Here is a 10,600-nt window from a genome sequence, read left to right as displayed (position 1 = left end):
CTCTGAGGGGGTGGGTGAAGGCCTCCCCCTACCCGGTGAGAACCAAGGGGTACCCACCGGCCCACAGCTCCAGGTAACTGGGAGCAGCGTCCCAGTCACAGCCCTGCTGTCAGATGGAGAACGGGGCGATGCGGACCCTGGGTCTGACACGATGACACCAGAGCGGGGAAATGACTCCAGCGTGGAGCCGGACAACTACCTCAGCCCTGGGAAGGTCCAGCAGTTTGCTGTCACCACGGAGATGCACGCAGCTACCCCACTGGAGCAAGACCAGAAGAAAATGGACACTGGGAACCCCGTAAACTGTTAAAATGGGGTTTAAAATTGCCAGCATAAATGTGCGTAGCATTAAAGCGGCTACGCGATGTGTCTCAACGCTGGCCTTCCTGGCCAACGTCAAAGCCGATGTCCTGTTTCTGCAGGAGTGTGGGATACCGCACCTCAGCAGTTACAGGAGATGGTCGAGCTTGTGGGCCCACGGGCCGTCAGTGTGGTCGGGGGGCAACGATAGCCGCGCCTCCGGCCTGGGTATCCTGTTGCGGGGAGGCAACTTCACCATCTCCGAGGTTAAGGAGGTGGTGGGCGGGCGCCTCCTCGTCGCGGATGTTAAATACAGAAACGCTCCCGTGAGACTAATCAACGTGTACGCCCCAGTGGGTAAGAGTGAACGGTTGGCCGTCCTGCAACAGCTTCCACTGCTGCTGGCTCCGTCCAGGCCGGTCATTCTGGCCGGAGACTTCAACTGCATCATTGATGCAGATGGACGATCCGGCGGGGGGGACAGTAAACCGGATGCTACGTCCAGGGCCCTGATGGAAACGGTCAAAGACGCCAAGCTGCACGACGTCTTCAGCGCCCCTGCAGATGGAGCGCAGCGTAGATACACCTGGTCACGGGCAGACGGGTGTATCCGCTCAAGGATAGATTACCTGTTTGTGTCCCGAACGCTCTCGGTCAGATCCACCGACGTCAAGCCGGTGTGCTTCTCTGACCACTGCCTCCTGCTGGCCGACTGTCACCTATAGGACGAACAGCGGGCGGGCAAGGGAACGTGGAAACTGAACACTAAGCTGTTGACCCCGGGAAACATCGAAGAGCTCAAGAGGGATTACGCAGGTTGGAGAACCGTGAAGCCCCTCTTTGAGTCCCCAGCGGACTGGTGGGAAACGGTAAAAGGGAACATCAAGAGGTTCTTTATCCTCAAAGGTGTCCAGGAGGCGAGAGAGAGGCGGGGAAAACTGTCCCAGCTCCAGGAAAGTATGCAGAACCTGCTCCTGCTGCAGACGATGGGGGTCGATGTCACGGAGGACCTCAAGGAGGTGAAGGGCCAGCAAACTTCGCTCTTTGCCTCGGAGGCCTCCAGGATAATCTTCCGGTCCAGGGTCCGCTCGGTGGAGCAGAACGAGACGTGCTCACATTTCTTCTTCCAGAAGGTGCACAAAGAGAGCTCCGTGCTCAGCAGCCTGAAGAAAGAAGATGGCTCGGTAACGTCATCTCAGGCTGACGTCATGAGGATCAGCAAATCCTTCTACGCCAGCCTGTATGACTCGAAGCCAACCGACAGCGCGGCCTCCCAGTCGTTCCTGTCCTCTATCACGGAGGTCCTAGATGATGTAACACGAGAGAGGCTGGACCAGGCGCTATCTCTGGATGAACTGACCAAGGCCCTCGAGTCCTTCGAAAAGAATAAAACTCCCGGAAGCGACGGCTTACCGGTCGAGGTTTATTCCGCTCTTTGGGACTTGATCGGCCAGGACCTGCTGGAGGTGTATGTCAGTATGCTTCGGGCAGGTACCATGAGTGAATCCATGAGGAAAGGCATCATCACCCTCGTCTACAAGCGGAAGGGGGAGAGGGAGGAAATTAGAAATTGGATACCGATCTCACTGTTAAATGCAGACTACAAAATCTTGTCAAAGGTCATCGCCAACCGGGTCAGGTCTGCTCTGGGATCGGTGATTCACACTGACCAAACCTGTGCTGTACCGGGCAGGAAGATCTCTGAGAGTCTCGCACTCCTCAGGGATACGATCGCCTACATGCAGGACAGGGGGGTGGACACCTGCCTCATCAGCCTGGACCAGGAGAAAGGTCTTTGACAGGATATCGCATACATATATGAGGGATGTCCTCTCCAAAATGGGCTTTGGGGAGGGAATCGGAAATTGGATCAGACTGCTCTACACCAACATTGTCAGTGCAGTCTCAATCAATGGGTGGGAATCAGATAGCTTCCCTGTAAGATCTGGAGTCAGGCAGGGATGCCCCCTCTCACCCGCCTTGTTTGTGTGTTGCATAGAGCCATTTGCCGAATCCATCAGGAAGGATGCGAGCCTGAGAGGGGTGACTATTCCTGGCAGCGGGGGCCTGCAGGTTAAGGCCTCCCTGTACATGGATGACGTCGCTGTTTTCTGCTCGGATCCGCTGTCCGTGCACAGACTCGTGTGCATCTGCGACCAGTTCGAACGGGCCTCGGGGGCCAAGGTAAACCGAGGCAAGAGCGAGGCCATGCTTTTCGGGAACTGGGCCGAACAATCCTCTATCCCCTTCACCGTCAGGTCTGACCACCTGAAGGTGCTGGGTATTTGGTTCGGGGGGGCTGGGGCGTGCGCCAAGACCTGGGAGGAGCGGATCAGGAAGATGAGACAGAAACTAGGCAGATGGGGGCAACGGTCGCTCTCCATCGCGGGAAAAAACCTGGTCATCAGGTGTGAGGTACTCTCAGTATTGCTATATGTGGCACAGGTCTGGCCTATCCCCAGGACCTGTGCTGCCGCAGTCATCCGGGCCATCTTCCAATTCATTCGGAGATCAAAGATGGACCGGGTCCGAAGAGACTCTATGTACAAAGACCGGTGCAATGGGGGGAAAAAACACGCCCAATGCCACCCTCACCCTGATGGCCACCTTTGTGTGTGGCTGCATCAAGCTGTGCGTGGATCCCCGGTACGCAAACACCAAGTGTCACTACGTACTGAGGTTCTACCTGTCCCCGGTGTTGCGAAGGATGGGCCTGGCCTCGCTGCCGCGGAACGCTCCGATTAGTTGGACCGTTCCATATCACCTGTCCTTAGTGGAGAAATTTATGAGGAAAAACACCTTTGACCACAAGTCCATCAGGAAGTGGTCAGCACGTAGCGTCCTTGAGACCCTTCGGGAAAAGGAGAGGGCGGATCCTGTCGAGCGGTTCCCTGAGCAGACTGTCAAATCCATTTGGCAGAATGCCTCATCGCCAGAACTTTCCAACAAGCACCAAGACGTGGCTTGGCTGGTGGTGAGAAGGGGTCTGCCTGTGAGATCCTTTATGCATGCCCGGACTCTCTGCCGCACCGCACGCTGCCCTCGAAGTGGCTGCGGGGGGGACGAGACTGTCACACACCTCCTTCTGGAATGTGCCTATGCAGAGGAAGTCTGGAGAGGAATGCAGTGGTGCTTGTCGAGGTTCGTCCCGAGCAGCGCCGTGATGCGGGACTCCGTGCTCTACTGCCTGTTCCCCGGGACTCACACCGAGACGAACATTAACTGCGCCTGGAGGATCATCAACTCGGTGAAGGACGCTCTCTGGGTGGTCCGAAACCTGTTGATCTTCCAGCTGAAGGAGTTGACCCCGACCGAGTGTTACAGACTGGCACATTCCAAGGTCCAAGACTACGTGCTGAGGGACGCGCTGAAGCTTGGGGCAGCTGCCGCCAAGGCGCGGTGGGGAAAGACCACCGTGTAAGATCGGCCTGCCTAAAGAAGAACAGGGGGCCCATGCGGACGTTTTTTTGGGCTCTGCTGATGCCTCAGCCAAATATATGTATATATACAAGATTGAAAAATGCACAGGATTGTAAAGGACAAGGATAAATTCGAATCTGTGTTTGTAAATATGGACATATGTATGGCATGATCAAATGTACAGACCATCAAATCATTTTATGAATAAAGTATATTTTTGAAATAAAAAAAAAGGTTCTCCCAGGACGAGGCTATCCCATTGCACTTCGGATGTGCTTACGCCTGCGATGTCCCCAAATGCGGGATACTCGACTGCAAAATTTGTGTTAGTGGGGGACTGCGTTCACGCTCTCCCCTGATTTACAAACAAAAAACAGATCTATCAGTAGATGAGGCTCACTTGTGCTTCATACAGCTCCCTATGTCCCCCGCACCTATGTTCAATTCAGTTTCACCCAAATCGACAGATAATGCCGTACGTCTTATTTTATCCGCTGTGTTCAAAGTTTTTCATAAGAGGACCAAGCCCTTCACATAACCAAATCTGCGTCCGCATTTGCTCCATTTCCCTCTATTTACTGCCTATTCCAGTATTGCTCAAAGTGCCTCTTTCAACAATTTATTCGACAGATTATATTCAGCTCTGTCCACTGATTCTTCACCACCTGCTCCAGGCCAAAGGAGACGGTGGATGCTGTCATCTAATCATACAACTTTACAGTATGGTGGCAGGCTGTTCGGCCCAAATTGGCCATGCTGCACACGCTTATACAGTCATACAGATGTACAGCATGGAAACAGACCTTTGGGTCCAACTCGTCCATGCCAACCTGATACTCCATCCTAATCTAGTCCTACTTGCCAGCACCCGGCCCATATCTCTCAATCCTTCCTATTCATATACACATCCAAATGCCTTTTAAGTGTTGCAATTGTACCAGCCTCCACCACTTCCCCTGGCAGCTCATTCCATGCACGTACCATCCTCTAAGTCAAAACTTTACCCCTTAGGTCGCTTTTATATTTTTGACCCTCTCACCCTAAACTATGTCCCCAGGGAAAGGACTTGGTGTATTTATCCTATCCACTCCCCTCATGATTTTGTAAACCTCTTTCAAGTCACCCCTCAGCCTCCGACGCTTCAGGGAAAACAGCCCCAACCTGTTCAGTCTCTCCCTATAGCTCAAATCCTCCAACACTGGCAACATCCTTGTAAATCTTTTCTGAAACCTTGTAAATCTTTTCTGAACCCTTTCAGGTTTCACAACATCTTTCCGATAGGAAGGAGACCAGAATTGCACGCAATATTCCAACAGTGACCTAACCAATGTCCTGTACAGCCGCAGCATGACCTCCCAACTCCTGTATTCAATACTCTGACCAATAAAAGAAAGCATACCAAATGCCTTCTTCACTATCCTATCTACCTGCGACTCCTCTTTGAAGGAGCTATGAACCTGCACCCAAGGTCTCTTTGTTCAGCAACACTCCCTAGGACCTTACCATTAAGTGTATAAGTCCTGCTAAGATTTGCTTTCAAAATGCAGCACCTCGCATTTATCTGAGTTAAACTCCATCTGCCGCTTCAGCCCATTGACCCATCTGATCAAGATCCTGTTGTAATCTGAGGTAACCTTCTTTGCTGTCCACTACACCTCCAATTTTGGTGTCATAAGCAAACTTACTAACTATATCTCTCATGCTCACATTCAAATCATTTATGTAAATGAAAAAAAGTAGAGGACCCAGCACTGATCCTTGTAGCAGTCCACTGGTCACAGGCCTCCAGTCTGAAAAACAACTTCCCACCACCACCCTCTATCTTCTACTTTAGAACCAGTTCTGTCCCAAATTCCTAGTTCTCCCTTTATTCTGTGACCCTTGACCTTGCTAATCAGTCTCCCTTGGGGAACCTTGTCAAACGCCTCACTGAAGTCCATATAGATCACATCTACCACTATGCCCTCATCAATCCTCTTTGTTACTTCTTCAAAAAACTCAATCATGTTTGTGAGACATGATTTCCCACACACAAATCCATGTTGACTATCCCTAATCAGTCCTTGCCTTTCCAAATATATGTACATCCTGTCCCTCAGAATTCACTCCAACAACATGCCCACCACCGATGTCAGGCTCACTGGTCTATCGTTCCCTGGCTTGTCCTTACTACCCTTCTTAAAGAGTGACACTACGTTAGCCAACCTCCAGTCTTCCAGCATCTCACCTGCGACTATCAATGATACAAATATCTCAGTAAGAGGCCCAGCAATCACTTCCCTAGCTTCCTGCAGAGTTGTAGGGTACACCCTTGGTTGAAGATGTATCCAGGTAGATACATGAATGGGAAGGGAACAAAATGACACAGTGCTTTTGAAAATAGGTGGCAGGTTTAGACAGAGAAGCTGAATTGGGTATTGGGTAATTTCTCTGACAGTTTGTCGATATTAGTCGACGGCTCCTTTTTCTCTGAACAGGGTAATCGAACCTGACATTTTAAATATAACCCAATTCCAAACTGGCGGCCAGCCCTGCCCCAGCCAGTCAGACCAGAGAAAGGCTGGATTGGGAGATGCCAGTGTTGGACTGGGGTGTGCAAAGTTAAAAACCACACAACAGCAGGTTAGAGTCTAACAGGTGTTTGCAAAGTTTGTGAAGGTTTGTAGCTCAGGTTGAGGTTTAGGGTGTAGCTTTGCTCACTGAGCTGTAGGTTTGATATCCAGACGTTTCATTACCTGGCGAGGTAACATCATCAGTGGCGACCTCCAAGTGAAGAGAAGCTGTTGTCTCCTGCTTTCTATTTATATCTTTCTCCTGGATGGGGGTTCCTGGGGTTTGTGGTGATGTCATTTCCTGTTCGTTTTCTGAGGGGTTGATAGATGGTATCTAGATCTATGTGCTTGTTTATGGCGTTGTGGTTGGAATGCCAGGCCTCTAGGAATTCTCTGGCATGTCTTTGCTTAGTCTGTCCCAGGATAGATGTGTTGTCCCAGTCAAAATGGTGTTTTTTTTCATCCGTGTGTAGAGCTACGAGGGAGAGAGAGAGGGTCGTGTCTTTTTGTGGCTAGCTGGTGTTCGTGTATCCTGGTGGTTAACTTTCTTCCTGTTTGTCCTACGTAGTGTTTGTGGCAGTCCTTGCATGGAATTTTGTAGATGACGTTGGTTTTGTCCATGGGATGTACTGGGTCTTTTAAAAGTCTGATTTCTGGATTTAAATCTTTACGTATGTATGGCATGACCAACTGTACAAACCATCAAATTATTTTATGAATAAATTATATTTTTGAAATAAAAACAATCCTTTCTGACATAAATCTCTCAATAGAATTTTACACTTGATCAATTGGCATTTCAAAGTAGTGATTGTGGGGTGTTGGCTCAACTGAAGACAGCATCTGAAGGGACAGGATTTGTCTGGGAACTGGGGTGAGATGGCGATGTTGCTCAGCTTGAGAGAAGTATTACATTGGTTTGTGTCACTGGAAAGTAAGTGACAGAGTGAGAAGGGGCTGAGTGGGAACTGCCCAGATTGCCACATTCAGATCAAACAATGTTGAGAGAAAGGGCTTTGAGGTTTGTATCTTGACCAAACTGTGCTCCACCCCAGCTGGGACTTGAACCCACAATCCTGGTTTTGGGAGGCCAATGACTTATCCATTGGGACACTGGGGCTGTCCAAAATTTGGGGGTGTGTGGTGATTGTAACTTGACCTTTTACCTCGAGGTAATCACTGCCAAATTTGATGCTTTTTTGTGGGACGGGCCTTTCTTTTCAAATACAATCTGATGAAGAGTCATCTAGACTTGAAACATTTGCTCGCTGTCTCTCCATAGATGCTGCCTGACCTGCTGTGATCTCCTAATTATATCAATTCGAGGAATGAAAAGACAGATTGAAGTTTGCTTTATTGTGTATCAGGAATTAATATTGCAAAGTATTGATTATATGTGAGGAATAATCATCTTTCTAGAAGTTTCCTTGGTTGTCCTGACTGTCAGTTTCAGTCATTTCTCCAACCATGATTCCTGGCCACCACCTTGGTCTTGCTGTCTCACCCGACCTTAGTCCTCTCATCCTCATCCTTCCATCACAAAGAAGGCCAGCTCTGATCACTAACCCTAATCTACATCCCACATTCACATTCCAGGTCTGCGGCCTTCTGTATTCCTCCTTGGGGAAAAAGAACTATTCCCCAATTCACTGATAACCACACACTCAAAACAAAAAACGTTATCCAGGCCTTTCACCTCCATTCACCACAACATTTCTGCAGTGACTGATTTACTCAACCCCACCATCACCTCCACTTGTGATCCCCAACAGACCCACTCCCCTCTCGAGCTGCTCAAGCCTATTTCAATGTCCCCCAATGAGAAGGAAAAAATACAGTATGGTTTATTATACAAAACCTTCATTTCTTCTGGTTAAAACCGACATCATTCTATGCTTCTGTCTGAGGTACAGACCACCTCATTAAAACCAAAATAAGACAAAAGATGTTTTATCAAGCCAGGTTACTCGTATAGATGGTTTTGCAGTTAATGTCATTTGTATACATTTCAGCAAGGCCTTTGACACTGTCCCCTGTTGGAAACTGATAAAGTTGGTGAAAGCTCATAGGATCCAGAATTACTTGACAAGCTGGATCCAAAATTGGCTTAATGGCAGGCGGCAGAGAGTGGTTGTGGAAGGCTATTTGTGTGACTGTTCAGTGGCATACGACAGGGATCACTATGGGTCTCTTATTGTTTGCGTTTATTTATAAATAACATAAATAAGAAGGTGGGGGGATGGTAAGTAAGGGTTTGGATGACACGTAGATTGGCTAGGTGGTTCATGGTGAAGAGGATATTGTTGATATATACTTCCAGGCAGATCTGTGACCGATGGAATTTGACCCTGATAAGTGTGAGGTAATACACTTTGGAAGAAGGAAGGAGACAAGGGAGGACTCAATGAATGGCAGGACATTAAGAAGCTCAGAAGAACAGAGGGATAGTGGGTGCTTGCCTACAGATTCCTGAGGGTGGTTAAACAGGTTAATAGGTAGTTAGGAAAGCATACAGGACACTGACCTTTATCAGTTGAGAGTGTGGTGCAGGCCAGGCAGCATCCAAGGAGCAGAAAAATCAATGTTTCGGACAAAAGCCCTTCATCAGGAATGAGGCTGGGAGCCTACGGGGTGGAGAGATAAATGGGAGGGAGGTGGGGCTGGGGCAAAGGTAGCTGAGAATACAATAGGTAGATGGAGGTGGGGGTAAAGGTAACAGGTGGGAAGGAAGGTGGACAGGTATGACAGGTCATGAGGGCAGTGCTGAGCTGGAAAGTTGGAACTGGGATAAGGTTGGGGAGTGGGGGGGAAATGAGGAAACTGGTGAAATCCACATTGGAGTGTCTCGAGGCAGAAGATGAGGTGTTCTTCCTCCAGACCCCGGGTGGTAAAGGAATGGCAATGGAGGAGGCCCTGCATGTCCTCGGCGGAGTGGGAGTTGAAGTGTTTGGCCATAGGCTGATGGGGTTGGTTGGTGCGGGTGTCCCGGAGAAGTTCCCTGAAGCACTCAGCAAGTGGGCATCCCGTCTCCCCAATTTAGAGGAGACCCACTTCAACCTCTCATCCTCACAACACGCAGCCCTCCACTCCCTCTGCTCCGACCCTAACCTCACCATCAAACCAGCCGACAAGGAGGGTACCGTGATAGTTTGGCACACTGACTTATACACCACTGAGTCCATGAAAAGATGAGCCATGATCTTATTGAATGGTGGAGCAGGCTCGAAGGGCCGGACGGCCTACTCCTGCTCCTGGTTCTCATGTTCCCAGATCATTAGCCTGTGCCTCTGGATTATGAGGCTATCAATCACAGATAGAGGTGTTTGGACAGATGAGCCAAACATTTGGTCAAAGAGACAGGATTGTCTTAAAGGAGGAAAGCTGGATGAGATGATGAAATGTGGCAGCCGGGAATTGGGCCCAGGCAGCTGAAGGTATTTTCACTATTTTCATCCCCAAGAAGAACAAACATTCTAAGGAGAGCACTAGCCAACCGTGGCTGACAAGGGGAGTCAGGATCAGCATAAAAGCAAAAGTAAAATCAGACAATGTGATGAGGGTGTGTGGGACGCCAGAGATTTGGGAACACTTTAATAATCAATCGTGGATAATTCAAAAGAAATAAAGGGTGAGGAGATGAAATATGAGTGCAAGCAAACTCATATATAAAAAGGAGACCTTGTAGAGGTTTATAAAATCATGAGGGGCATGGATAGGGTAAATAGGCAAGGTCTTTTCCCTGGGGTCAGGGAGTCCAGAACTCGAGGGACATAGGTCTGTTTCCTTTCTGTACATCTCTCAGACTCTATGGATGTCAGTTAACACAAACTTCCTGAATTCAGGTGGCAACTTGATAAGTTTGAATTTAAAAATAAAATTGTCATTGGCAGTAGATACGGGGGTCCACCAGCCTTGTTTCCCTTCAAGTGACTCACCATCCTGACTTGGAAATATATCACTGTTCCTTCACTGTTGCTGGATCAAAATCCTGGGAAATCCCTCTCTGATGGACTGCAGTGGTTCAAGAAAGCAGCTCAGTACCACCTTCTGGAGGGGCACCTAGGGACGGGCAATAAATACTGGCTCAGCCAACGATGCACCTGTCTGATGAATGGATACACAAAAAAGCTGCAACAAATATCTAATTCAAATTGTTTAAAGTTAAACTTGTGTAAAGCATAGACATTTTATTTGAATCTCCTGCCTCCGCTTAAGCTGCAATGAACATGTTGTTCAAAGCTCTGAGTTGTTTGATCTTTTGGACATCTATCCCATGCAGCATGGTGTATGTGCTATCCAACACAAAACTGGGTATTGTCTTGAAGACA

General features: G+C 48.9%; 1 non-coding gene across 1 annotated transcript; it reads left to right on the top strand.

Moving 5' to 3' along the window:
* Positions 1–3,912: 3,912 nt before the first annotated feature.
* Positions 3,913–4,078, top strand: LOC140455847 (U1 spliceosomal RNA). Its single transcript, XR_011953077.1, has one exon. It is a non-coding gene; the product is annotated as a U1 spliceosomal RNA (small nuclear RNA).
* The last annotated feature ends 6,522 nt before the right edge of the window (positions 4,079–10,600 follow it).

This window comes from Chiloscyllium punctatum, chromosome 30 (genome assembly GCF_047496795.1).
Source record: "Chiloscyllium punctatum isolate Juve2018m chromosome 30, sChiPun1.3, whole genome shotgun sequence".
Classification (NCBI taxonomy): domain Eukaryota; kingdom Metazoa; phylum Chordata; class Chondrichthyes; order Orectolobiformes; family Hemiscylliidae; genus Chiloscyllium; species Chiloscyllium punctatum.
Note: the sequence above shows the minus strand (reverse complement) of the source record. Positions and strands in the feature narration are given on the sequence as shown.